The 14157-nt window shown below is 33.8% G+C and overlaps 1 pseudogene across 1 annotated transcript; it reads right to left on the reverse strand.

Annotated features, from left to right (window-relative positions):
- Positions 1 to 304: 304 nt before the first annotated feature.
- Positions 305 to 2018, reverse strand: LOC146911500 (protein FAR1-RELATED SEQUENCE 5-like; annotated as a pseudogene). The gene is made up of 2 exons (XR_015018817.1): positions 1885 to 2018; positions 305 to 1556 (listed from the first exon to the last, which is right to left on the reverse strand). The product of XR_015018817.1 is annotated as a protein FAR1-RELATED SEQUENCE 5-like (transcript).
- Between the last annotated feature and the right edge of the window lie 12139 nt (positions 2019 to 14157).

Below are 14157 nucleotides of genomic sequence, written 5' to 3' on the forward strand. Positions count from 1 at the left end.
CCTTAGTGATGACATATTCACAAAGAGAGTCAGATTCATGTCTAGTTGGTACATATAAAGTTAAGAATAACTGAAACTCATATTGAAACAACTCAAATACAGTGTGTGTGTGTATACCTTTCCCATTTGGATTAGTATTGGTGAAGTTTCATACATTAACCTTGCAAGCTTATGTGAGGACTCATAATCACAACTCAATTCTTTTTCTCTCTTCTCTTCAACAATTCTTTCAAAATGTTTGAAGAATTGTAGGATACCCAAATTCGGTTTCAGACAAACTTTGAAGTGAGCATTCAAACTTTCACTAACTTGTGTACTTTGCATGCCAAGTGTCAATGCTTCCTTCATATAACATGCAGCCCATTTTTTTTTAATGGCATAAACTGACTTGATCCAATTATTATTGTGAAGATTATATTCATTTACCAAGTCAAACCAAGCTTTCTCAAAATCTGCTTCAATGTCAATATCATACATGCACTTACTGAAACCTCTTAGCAAAGAACCTCCTTTATTCATTCCATTTCCAAGATGTTTAATTCCATTCTGCAACAAGTGCCATGTGCATAAACCATGGTGAGTCTCAGGCATCACTTCTTCAATTGCCCTAGACATTGCTTGACTTTGGTCAGTGAAGATCGTCTTTGGTTTTTTGTTGTTGTTGTGTGCTTGTAAGAATGTTTCAAACAACCATTTAAATGATGGAATTGTCTCATCATACATTAGAGCTGCACCAAAAATGATCGTACCTCTATAATGGTTGAAACCAGAAAAAAAAGCAAGTGGTCTATTGGCATCGTTGGTACAATATGTGGTGTCCAATGAAACAACATCACCAAAATACCCGTAATCCAAAATCATTTTTGCATCACACCAGAACACGTTTGTAATTTGTTCATCTATATCCATCTGATATGCATGAAAGAAGGACGGATTCTCCAACAATTGCTGTTGGAAATACTGTGAAAGATATCCAGCGTCGCCATACACCATGCTTCTTTGTCTTTTTGTAGTGATGTAGTTTCTTACATCCACTTCTGTATATCCAACATTAGCTCTATGCCCTGCATGTGTGCTCATAAGTTGATAAGTTGCCTTCTGCCCTAATCCAGAGTCATCAGCCATATCAATCTCATTTGCTTGTACTTCAGTTATCTTTCTATGTGATCGAAGCATGTGGGTTGTCTCTCGTTTTAGTAGATCATGGTTATGTTTTCCTTCAAACTCATGGATGACCAGCTTTCCATTTTGACGTGAAAGTGTAATTCTTGCTAAGCAATCCGTTCTAGACTCGGCTCTCCGGATTTTTCCTTCATATGCATATTTTTTCTCTTTCTTCCGTAGTCCTTCCTTACAACAAACAAACCTACATGACGATACATCGCCGTGTTTGTTCTTGTTTGTAAAACGTATTCTAACTCCGAAGCCCTCACGAAAACCGTAAGCAAGCCAAAATTGTTCAGCCTCTTCCATAGTATCAAATTTCATTCCAAGTCTTGGCTTCCAATCAACATTTGAAGATGTCATGTTTGATTAAACTACCCAAATGAAGGAACCTAACAAGTAAATAAAAGAGGTAAGACATAAAAAAAACAGAAATTTATATCTCTTATAATCCTAATGTATTGCTATTAAACAGAGCATATGTATAAACACAGAGCATTGGTTCAAAAGATTAAACTACTTCAATCCTAAAATAAAACCCTAAATCTCCTAAAACCTAATCCTAATGAATTGAAAGTGGTTCAAAAGATTTGTTTTCTTTCCCTAATCAAGTGTAGTCATTCCCTATTTTAATCTTGATTTTGATTTTGATTTTGGTTTGTTCTCATTACCATAACCATTACAAAAGATGAAAAAAAAGATAAGAAAAAACAAACAAACCTTAAGAAGGCAGATTATGAGGTGACGGCATGGCGGAGGTGGTCATTGGTGGTGATCGGCGGCGTACAACGGCGAAAATTAGTGGTGGTTTTGCTTTGAAGTGGAAAGGGAGAAAGCAGAAGCGCGGTAACGTGTTTGTGTTTTGTGAGTCATGTTTGGTTCATTTTCACTTAAAATGGCCATTTTGTTTTTTTGTTTTATTTTAAGACTCTATGCCACATGTCAGCTTATTATTGGTAATGTCACCATACCATTAGTTTTGCTATGTCACTGAAGTGCCGTCCCCGTGGATATATCTTTTTGACTACATAGTGGCTTGATTTTTTTTATTTATTTTTTGGGTGAATCACATAGTGGCTTGATTCCACGTCATAAAAAGCACTCCCTTTTTGTTATATATATGGATATGGATTTAATCGATTCAAAGCCTTCAAAGGAAGTACTGCCATTAACAGTGTGTATATCATGGCTGCGAAGAAAGAAAGTTATTTAGTCTGTTGATTGATTTTAAAACCAATATTCTGATTAAGAAAAAATATATTTTCCTCCAATTAGTTGAGTCCTTGCACCCAGGGGCGGATCTCTTCAGAGACCCCCAGGTGCCACTGCACCCCTCAGTTTTTATATAAATTTGATATTATGCATGATATTTTGCTAATTCACTGTCGTTGCAGCGGTTAAGCGGTCCCCCCACTCTGTTAAAGGTCGTGCGTTCGATCCCTGACACACTTTTTTTTGCTTTTTAGTTTTTTCTAAGCGAGAATTTTTCTTATTTTATTCAAAAAAAACTGTCCAGGTGGGATTCGAACCAACCCCCCAATGCATAATTCAAAAAAACTGTCCAGGTGGGATTCGAACCAACCCCCCATGCATGAATCATGGCAATATTACCACCACACCAATTCACAATCATGTTAACTTTTTGAAACTCTTTAATATATACTCCATCCGTTTCAAAATATAAGCAAAATTCACTTTTTAGGTTCATTCATTTAATGATGTATGTGGTTCATAATATGGACCACATACATCATTAAATGAATTAACCTAAAAAGTAAATTTTGCTTATTTTTTGAAATGGAGGGAGTATTCTTCAAATATTTGGCACCCTCGGGAAAAAAATTCAAGATCCGCCACTGCTTGCACCGAAGTGAGGTGTGTGGAATACCATATATATAGGGGGAGGAAAAACAAAATGGACACACGGCTATTTTCATGTATATCGTATGCATCATTTTTCCTAAAAAAAAAAAGTATATCGTATGCATTTGAATTGCAAAAAAAAAAAAAATTAAAATTAAAATCAGAGAGAATATATCAGTTTTTTTTTTTGTGAGGAGGGGAGAATACACCAGTCTTTGATATTTTTGACAAAGTCATTTTTTTTAAGTTTATAAAATCATTATATTTCTCTTCTATTTCTATTATATACTACCTAACAACAACAACAATTTTTGTAAGTTTATTCTTAAGAAAAAAAACATTTTGTAAGTTTATAAAATCATTATATTTCTATTATACCACAATGAATCAAATCTACTCTATTTATTATATCTTTCTATCTTCCAAACCCAACATAACTTCTCTAAATAGAGTAGGAGCAGCGACGAAGCTAGAGAATTTTTTACGAGGGGGCCAAATACATATAATTTGTTTAGGCAAAGAAAACTTATATATTTTAAAATATTATATTAAATTTAAATGTTAAATATGTTTAATCTCTATAAAACTGAGCTTCGAGAAGTCAAATATTTCTTGTTCAACGTATCGTTAAAAAAAATATTCTTTTTCAACCTAGACAAATAAGTTATTTGCATTAAACCATTGTCTATTATGTTTGACTATTGATAATTTTTATTGCTAAAAATATTTTCTCTATAGTTGTTGTAGAGACCGAAATGTCAAAATAAGACAAATAAATTTATTAATCAAGTAATAATTTTTTAACCTTTTAATTTATGCTAATTTTTTACAAATGAATTTATTTGAGGTAGCTAAAAAAATATTATTGGGGTAGCTCACCATATTAATATACCTAATGATTCAATAAAAATAAAAATTTTGGGGTAGCCAAAGCTCACCCATCCTTTCAAAGGGATTCGCTCCCGAATAGGAGCACATTTGCAGACCAATTTTATTTGAGTTTAACTGAATTTGTTGTTCCAACCCATCAAGAGTATCCATATTGATCATGAATTTACATATTTTTTTTTGGATAAAATCCAAATTCCAAATCGAACCAAACAACATATTGTTTGAGCCGGATTGATCAGGTAAACTAAAATTCAAATGTTACCAAAATATTTGAAGGTTTGTCAAATATAAAAAATCCAAAACTTAAAACACTTAATATTAATGTCTCGCAGTTATTTAAAACAATGAGTGTGCACAGGGACGAAGCCAAAAATTTAGCTTAGGGAACCAAGTTTAAGAATATTACATAGTAAAAATAAACAATCTTTTATATGCATATATAATGTACGCAAGAAATTTAAGAAATTATGCAATATATCTAAAGTTAATATGCATCCAAAATCATAAGAAATTTCAAAGATACAAAAAAGATGAGTTCCTTGAGTATGACTGGACTACAATAGATTTCTTAATAGTTGAGAAAGAAAATAAGAAACAACAAGAATGGAAAGGAAGGAGGATAAATTTAAGATAATATCACGAGCAGTGAATCGTTTGGTAGTGATTGAGAGTGTGCAAACAACACTGCATGCAATAAGTAAAATTTTTGAGTGAAATTGCAACAAACACTCATAAATTGATGTTCTAGTTAAGTTTCTTGTGTAAATTGCAGAAAAAATTTGACTTTATTTTTCAATGCTATGTATTCTAATTAAGGATTCGTGCCATTACAATTTGAAAGTTATGTGTATAAGGCTAGATATATTTGAGCAAAAAAAAGTTTATTATACAAGAGTATAAGATTATATAAAGTTCACAGAAAATAACTATTGACATAAAAATATAATAGCATACTAGTATGAAATTTTTATAAAAATCTAGAGGGAGGGGGTGGACCGTGGCCTCTGTTGGTCCCCCTTCTAAATCCATCCCTGAATGTGCAAGTTTCACTTCCGTGAAAATCTTTGATAAAGTATCAAATATGGCTAAACATCATGTCGCTTGTACACTCACGAATTCAAGTGCATCAACCTGACCATGAAGCAATACAGTCATGACCGTTCCTAACTTTTTACGAGACTTAGGCATAGTATGAGAAATGACCCCTTACATAATACATCATGAACTTTTTTAGCTACTTGTTATGATTTTATTAGCTCTTGATTTCATTTTTTCGCTTTTCACTACTAGATAAATATTTTTTAGGCAACATCTTAAAATAAATCAAATACTCAATAGAAAGCAAAACAAAACGAAACAAAAACTCGTAGAAGTAGAGAACAATAGCACATGCAAAGTAGACTGAAATTTTAGCACCTAGAAAATAGAGACTGAGATTGTAGCACCAGAGAATAATATCACCAAAAAAATAAAAGAATATCAACACTTAATTAAATTTTAACCTTTTGGATGCAATATTCTCCTATATTAAACCCATAACAACAATAACAATACTTGATACAAAACAAACTTTAGACTTTTTAGATGAATCATAGATACATGCGCCCCCCCCCCCCCCCCCCCCCCCCCCCCCCCCCATCATCATTATCAACGCCAGTCTCTCTCAAGTAGGTTCCACTTAATTGATCTACCATGAAAGCATTGCAATCTCATTGAATTCTTACGATTTGTAAAAAAATAACACGGAAGAATTCTTACTAATTGCAGATTAAAAAAGAAAAAAGAACCTTTCAGATTATCTAGGATTAATTAATAACCTTTGTATATTTGTTCAACCAAAAACATAGAATTCTTACCATTTCTATTCATTGATAAGCTTTGTAGGTTTGGACAAGTAAACAATAAATAAGATTGGGAATTTCCTTTTAAAAAAAGATTGGGAATTCTCACGTAAAATCAGTGTCTGTTTGGTTACCCGGTGAAAGTCATCAAACGCGCTTCCAACATCATAAAACGTGATTTAGACATGTTTGGCTCTCCACCCAAACTCTACAGCTGCCGTGCTTTTCATCTCCAGAATCAATTCCTCCTGAAGCTGCTCTTTTTAGCTTTTTGAAATCAATTCTCCTACCGTGAAAATACATAACATCCATTTGTCCCGTTTGCCCTTGAATCCCATCCATTCCTTTCACAAACCTTTTTATATTTGAAAAATACCTTCACCAATCTGAGAAATTAGTTACTCTATGTTTATGTTGATTGACGCCTGTATATTTTTTTGTTGCTGTGATTTTTTTTTTGTATGTTGCAGAAATCCAAGGTTGAAGAAGACGAAAGCTGTTGTGGAAAGAAATTTTTTTCTTCTTGGCTTTCTCTATACAGGCCCCTCATAAAGCCTTTCTTACTAACCATGTCCCTGCCTGAGCCCATTAATTTTCATGTTTTATAAAATAATAATATGAATTTTTTTTGAAGGAATGATAATATGAATTTTTGTTACCAATCGTTTCTTTTTAATTTAGTAAAACAATATGTTTTTTTTAATGATCCGTATACAATTGTATTAAATTTAATATTGCAACATAAAATGATATGATTAAAAATGGGAATTAAATTTGTAGCAAAAAAAAAAAATTCTAGTTTAAAATCCACATAAGAAAACCCATTTTGGTCATTTACACATCCAAAAGCAATTTCAACACAAAATATCCAAACAAGATTTTTCATACAAATCACTTCTATTGTAAAGGTATCCAAACATAAATCACTTTACATTCAACTCACTTTTAACTAAATCAATTCTGTAAAATCAATTCAACCAAAATCAATTTTCTTCACCGCACAACCAAACACACACTCAATCTCTATGAACCAAAAATAATTATTAATTAATAAATTTGAATCCCAAGAATTTATTTCAATCAATTAGAACATGGTGGTTTATTGATAGATTCAATCTAGTCAACATACAATTTTGCAGAATATGGTGAATCAGAGAAAGATGAAAAGGTTTATGAGAATTGATATAATAAGGTGAGGTATATGTGTGACTTTTTAATCTCAACCATATATTTTTGATCTAATGGTTGATGATCATTCTCATATAAGTTAGTTATTCTCATAGTAAACACCCTCTAGAGATAGATATAGATAGTCTAGCAACATCGTTTGCTATGGATATTGCTATCAACTTGGTTGACGAGACATACATTTTTTAATAAATACATATAAAAACCAAGTTAAAATTCCTAATAGAGTTACAACAAGGAAAACAGCAAATACAATCAAATATAAGGGGGTATTGTTCATATCTTCATATGGAGAAAATATTTGGTCATGGTCCATTTCCTGCAGTAAAACAATAAGAGCATCCACAATGGAGACACCCATTTTTAGGTTCTTAAATGAGTCCCACGTGTACACATCATTCATTTATAATTTTTTAATAGTAGTACCTAATAAGCACTCAATCACTCTAACCCAGATCTCACAGAAAGTTCTTAAATGGGACCCACTAATCAACTATCAATAACTTTATATCATTGTATTTCAATTTTTTAATATTAAAAAAATGCGGGTCCCGCTTAAAAGTGGGGGTCTGAAGTAAGACCCGGGTCTTATAAGACCCTGAAAAAGATTATCCCCATTGGGGGTACCTAATAGGTACCGAGTTTTAAATAGTTAAGACCCTTCCAATGGAGATGGTTTAAGGGTTTTGTCAGTCCTATTTATGGTAAATTATAATTTTAATTTTTTATTTTATAGGGAAAATTACATTAACCTCCCTTAAAGTTTATGTAAATGTAATGCACACCCCCTCTATTTTATAACTCAACAAAGACCTCCCTTATTTATTTGATAAATGGCTCCTAAGACCATTTGACTGACGTCCATTTAACTTGGGCAAACGTCTGGTTTTTGACTGCTCATCTCTCAGTTCCCACGTATGCTGAGACAAGAGAGATTGAACAATTTCAAAAGGCAAAAAGAGTTTTTATTTCGTAAACCATAAATGGTACAAGAGGTGCCAATAAAGTGTTACAAATGATTGTCAAATACCAGGATAATCCGTGAGTTTAATGGTTTTACACCCATGATCTATTTTGTATGTTTGCGTGGCCAGTGTATCATTCATTCACACCAGGATAATTCACCACATCCATCCATCTAATAGATATCGTATCGGCACCATTTCATGTAATTTATTTGATTTCAATATCAGTTTTATGTTGTTTCAGCAACAAGCTTTTGACCCCTTATTTCAGAATCACCATACACATATTTACATGGAGAGATTGAACAAAATTAATCAAATTGACATGGAAAAACGACATGAGAATATTTCAGGTGGGTCCAAATTTGGCTTTGAATGAGGATTCAAAAGTTTTAATATAGATGGATCACTCAACATGTTTGCTTTTTCCTTAGGATGGTTAAGTATTCCTTCAATTTTCCAAGAGGTGAGGCGGCAGAATGCAATGATGGAGTTACAGAGGGTCTAATCGTTTGACACTAAGGAAAATGGGTGTTTAGTTGCTTATATCTAAGACCGACAAATTTTTCTCCTTTTATTTTTTACATTTTGCTGGCAATGTGATGGGAAACTAATTGTGGAGTGCGTGATTCCTGGACATTGATATATACGTTTTTTGTTGGAGCTTGATGCGTGTGATGGAAAAAGAGTAGGTTTTAGAAATAGATCACGGAAGTGGATGGAGTTTATAACGGCAGGGGTTGTTGTTATCAATTATTAAAATAGAGGGGGTGTTGCTTACATTTACACGAACCTCAGGGGAGGTTAGTTTAATTTTCCCTATTTTATATTGTTTCTTACAGACAAAACCAAAATTTCATACACAACCCATTTAATCCAAAATATCTTCAAACCAAAATAATAGCCATCAATACATTGCTAAAAAAACATAGAGAAACTATGATAAGCATTTATGTTTCTTCTCTAAAACAAGAATTTTTTGAAAATAAATACGAGGCACCTGTCTCATCTCTTTTAGACCATCGACAATGGTTTTTGAAGGTGAGAAAAACACAAGAAGGGGGGGTTGAATTGTGTTTTAAAAAAAATTCTTCGTTTCTCCTAAAAACTGAACACACTGATCAGAAGCTAAGTGAGACAGCTTCTGAAGTGATAATCAGAATCTAAATGCAGCGGAATAAAACAGAGAGAGAGAGAAGAAGAACGACACAAAGCAATTATACTGGTTCCTTCCACAATTCGGAAGTAGTCCAGTCCCCCTTGCACTTCCAAGGAGATTTCACTAAGAGTAATATCTGATTACAATTGCTCAAGCACACAAGCAAGAGACTTCCTTTACTCAAGCACACAAGCTAGAGACTTCCTTTGCTCAAGAACACAAGCTAGAGACTTCCTTTGCTCAAGAACACAATCAAGAGACTTCCTAACTAAACAAAATTACAGAGAAAATTGTTTAAGGTTGAACACTTGATATACAATCAGAGGTGCTCACAATACAAATCAGATACAGACTCAATGGACTTAAGAATTTCTAAGAAATGACTTTGAGACACATAAATTCTAAGTGAATGCAGAACAATTTCAGCAGAGGTTTGACACTTGTAAAAATATTGAGAGTCTGTCGTTCAGCATTACCAAATCTCTAGGTCTTCACTCCTTTATATAGAGGTGTGAAAGAGACGTTGTGAAATTGCCAGCACACCAAAGAGTCGTTGTTGAAGCTTGATCTTTCACCTTTGATCTTTTGCCTGATTTGGTTGTTGTCCTACGAAGAACTAATTTGAAATTCATTCCTTATCCAAAGGAACATCTATGCAGGCGAAGCCGTATTCTGGAGCTGTTTTCTTGTCTTGTAGCGTGGACACAAAACAGAGTAGTGGAGAACGTGGTTGTACAATTCGTACAAATGTCAACGCTTTCGTCCAAATTGCAAGCACATGCCTTCAAACACCTTTGAAATGACCGTTGCAAAATTCCACTAATCCTTTGTTGCATTTTCGAATCCAATAGACAGCTTTTGCAGTGATAATTCTTCAATTCTTGAATCTTTGCAAATCCAGTTGATATTCAACTTCTGGTGAAATGGCTTCTGATGAGGCAGCTTCTGATGATACAGCTTCTGATGATATGACTTCTGGACCTCTTGTCTTCAGGAGCACTATTCTTACTTCAGAAGCGACTTAACTTCAGGAGCGCTTTTTCTCTTCAGTAGCAAGTTGCCTTCAGGAGCGTCCAAGCTTCAAATTTTGTTGTTTTCCTTTGCTCTTTATTTGCTCATTCAGAACCAATGATGATGTAACTTTTTAATTATGGTCCTGTATACTTGAACAAATATTAGCTAGTCCAATTTACAATTTTTAATACCTTGTTATCATCAAAACTCTTTAAGGTTCATTGTTAAACACATTTTGTTCCAACAGTTTTTTCTTTCAACACCATTTAACACTCACTTTTTCAATTTCCAACACTCCACATCATTTTCTCTCTCTTATTCAACACTCATTCAACTTTTACCCTCTCCAATGGTTTTTCATTCAACACTCTACCCCACCACTTTTTATTTCTTATTCTTAATTAATTATATATTTTTGTTTTAATAATTACATAAAATTATAATTATTGATTATAATTAAATTAAAATAATACAATTAACAATTTATTTTTTTAGTTTTTTTGGAAAAACAAAATTTTGGGTGTTGAAATGGTTATTATTGGGATCCATTTCACTAAAAATAAGATTAAAACTTCACTTAGTTTGCTAATCAAATGAACCAAGTCTCTATTTATAGAGAAAAAAAATAATGAATTTTGGTAAAAAAAAAAATTAATTTCGAGTGAAATAATTGAGTTGAAATTATTAAAATGATAAAAATCCAGACAGCCAATCAGAATCAGCCACGTGTCACCCATTATCCACAAAGCATATTCTCTCTCCGCCTCTCCTGCAGCAACACTCGCGCCTGTCGGCGCATGTTGCGCGTGGCGCATGTTGCACACGCGCCATGCTTGCCCAACAAAATCGCGCCACGCGTACCTCTACTTGCAGGTTCAACATTGTTGAATGGTTTCAACACTTCTCTCCTCCACATCATCTCGCAACACCATTCAACACCCCATTAGAGCAAAACCACATGTTGAAAGTTCCATTCAACACTACCATTGGACATGGTCTTACTTCAAATCACTATACAGAATCCTTGCTCACATCAAATCATGGAGAGGGCTTCTTCAAGTGCAAGGCCATAGCATAAAAGAAGAACTTATGAGAAAACTGGAGATGCGACAACTATAAATGATCTTAAAGAGTATGAAATTTCATCCAACGAAATAACCATAGCATAAAAGAAGAACTTATGAGAAAAATGGAGATGCGACAACTATAAATGATCTTAAAGAGTATGAAATTTCATCCAATGAAATAAAAGTAGATCATAAGTCAATCGGAATAGGTATGAATCCCACCTTCATCATCATTTTCAAAAACAATTAGATTTGTGTTGGAGAGAGATGGCGGTTGGGAGGGAGAACGGAGAGAGCGTGAGTGAGGATTTGAGTAGGTATAAAAGTAAGGTACAAAATAAGAATTGAAAAAAAGAAGAAGAAATGATTAATTGGTGGTACTAGGTCTAAAAGTGAATGATAGGTTTCTTCATTACGGTCAACCTAGAAACTTTGAGTAGTGTAAGCAGTATATAGAACACACACGTACACGCGCATATATATATATATATATATATATATATATATATATATATATATATATATATATCCTTTCAAAATCTTGTCAAAAAAAAATCCTTTCAAAATATATATATATATCGTAATTTTTTTTGATAGGATATATATATCGTAATTGTTTTAATAAAAATATTACTTTCAATATAAATAATGAAACAATCATTTAATCATTCATTTTTTTTACGATTTCGTGTGTGATTTTTAATAATCTATAACAATATATAAATGGAAAACATAATTTTTTTGGAGGAATTTTCATTATTACAGGTATACTCTTAAACAAATTTGTTTTTGATAATGTTATATTGTTGGTGTTGTTGAAAAAGATATGAATTTTTTATTAAATTTGTTATATTATTGGTAAAAGATACATGTTGTTCAGAGATGCTTTTGCTTCAGCCACAAATTTTGGAGCTTGCATTTTCTCTTTATTATGCAGGTTGTCAAATAATGTTTGCCATGCCATTGTGATGATGTTGTGGTGCTTGTGGAGATGACGAAATGACAAAGTCTGGAGTGGAGGAGAACTGAATGAAGTTAATGTTGTTGTCCAGCTAACGCACGAGGCCCTTTTCCTATGGAATCATGTTCGTACGAATGATGTTCGAGGTGCACAACAAGTGCAGCAGCCGAATCCAGTTTGGCAGCCACCAGCGGAAGACTATGTTAAAGGTAATGTGGATGCAACTTTGTTTGGTGATCAATGGTGCTTTAGTATTGGTATGTGTATTCAAAATTCTCGTGTCCATTTTGTAAAAGCTTCAACAAAATGGTACGACAACTTTCCTTCTCCGTTAGAAGCAGAGGCAATGGGCTTGTCCGATGCCATCTCATGGTTTGATCAATTGAGATTATCGAAGGTGTAAGTTGAGCTAGATTGTAAGCTAGTGGTTGATAGCATAGTTGATAGGTCCAATAATTTGTCGGAATTTGGTAATATTATGTCTCCATGTAGATCACTTTGGTGTCATTTTCCAAACTAAGATAAGTTTTGTTCGAAGACAAACAAATTGTGTCGCTCATAGCCTAGTAAGTGTGCCAAAATTGTATGCTCATCACAAAGTCTTTGATTTGATTCCATCTTGCATTTCTTCTATTTTGATGAATGAAATTAAATGAGTTTTGTTAGCAAAAAAATTGTGATTTCCCTTAACTAGGTAATTAAGTTCCTAACTTTTTTTTGAAGAAAAAATGCTTATAACATTTCATTAAAGACCACATTGTTAATACAACGCAGGGTATTCAAATAAATAACGGGACTAGCTAATAATGTGGCTTTTCATGCAAGCAAGTGAGCAACCACATTTACTTGTCGCCTAATAAATTCAACCCGTGAGTTTGTGAAGTGATTGGTGAAGAGAGATTGACAAGCCGAAATGATATGTCCGAATTCGGAGACGTCATCTTTATGAGAATGGAAAGCATCACAAGTAGTTTTACAATCTGTCTCAAAGTCAACATTATCGAATTGCATATCACTTAACCATTCCAAAGCATGGTACAAACCCAAAGCTTCGCCAACATGAACCGAATGAACAACATCAAAGCTTATAGTTTTGGCGAGCACAAAAGCACCGTCGTCATCTCTCACACATATGCTTATGCTGGTTCTGTTCGTAGCTACCGAAAAACCTGCATCCACGTTGCATTTGAGACGTCCTCGAGGACGACGCAGCCAGTGCACAGGAGCCACTGAAGCCATAGAGGAAGACTGCAATTGCGCACCAGTCTGCTGCGAAATACTACCCGGTAGCTGCACATGCGTGCCTTGCTGGTTGGGATCAGTTCGGGTAACATTTACGTGTTGCGATTCTTCAATCATAACGCACGCTCTATCAACAGTCATGGCACACGGCTCATTCTTGTTCTCCCCCAAACCTTTAAGTTCCTGTGTTTCCATAAGCTCCAAAGGGTGGCTGCAAATATTTGACTGTGTTCCATAGTGAGACAGCGCAGCGGGTGAAAAACTCCAGCAGCAGCTGTATTTTCATGGCTGGTCTCACTAAGTTAGAAACTTAGTGAGACCATAACTTAAGTTTGTTCTCTTCTATTATGTTATGGTACTGCTGCTTCAACCATTCTATTATAATCAACAAAAATTTATTATTACAATTACATGTCTCTCTCCTTAATAATCTTGTTCTTTCACAAGATTTTTGATGCAGACCAATTTTTTGCTCTAACTAACCCTATTAATCTTAGTTTTCCCGCAGCACTTGTATGAGAAGTGTGTATTTGAATTTAGCTTAGTTTGAATTGTGTGTATTTGAACAGAACAACACTCTACACATAAGACACCACAATTAGAGGTATTGACATGACAATTTAGAACCCGAAGAATCAACCATTTGTTGTCATTGTAAACAACAGAGGAGGAGGTAATATCCCAAGCAATCACCGATACTCTGAGGGTTAGAACAACGTTATATTTCATTTTGCTCTTGAATCATTTAGTTATATGACCCCTAATCAAAGCATTACAACTTACCTTAAGGGAAAATATCATA

Source organism: Medicago sativa, chromosome 7 (genome assembly GCF_051527215.1).
Source record: "Medicago sativa cultivar Bolivia chromosome 7, Bolivia_mono, whole genome shotgun sequence".
Lineage (NCBI taxonomy): Eukaryota > Viridiplantae > Streptophyta > Magnoliopsida > Fabales > Fabaceae > Medicago > Medicago sativa.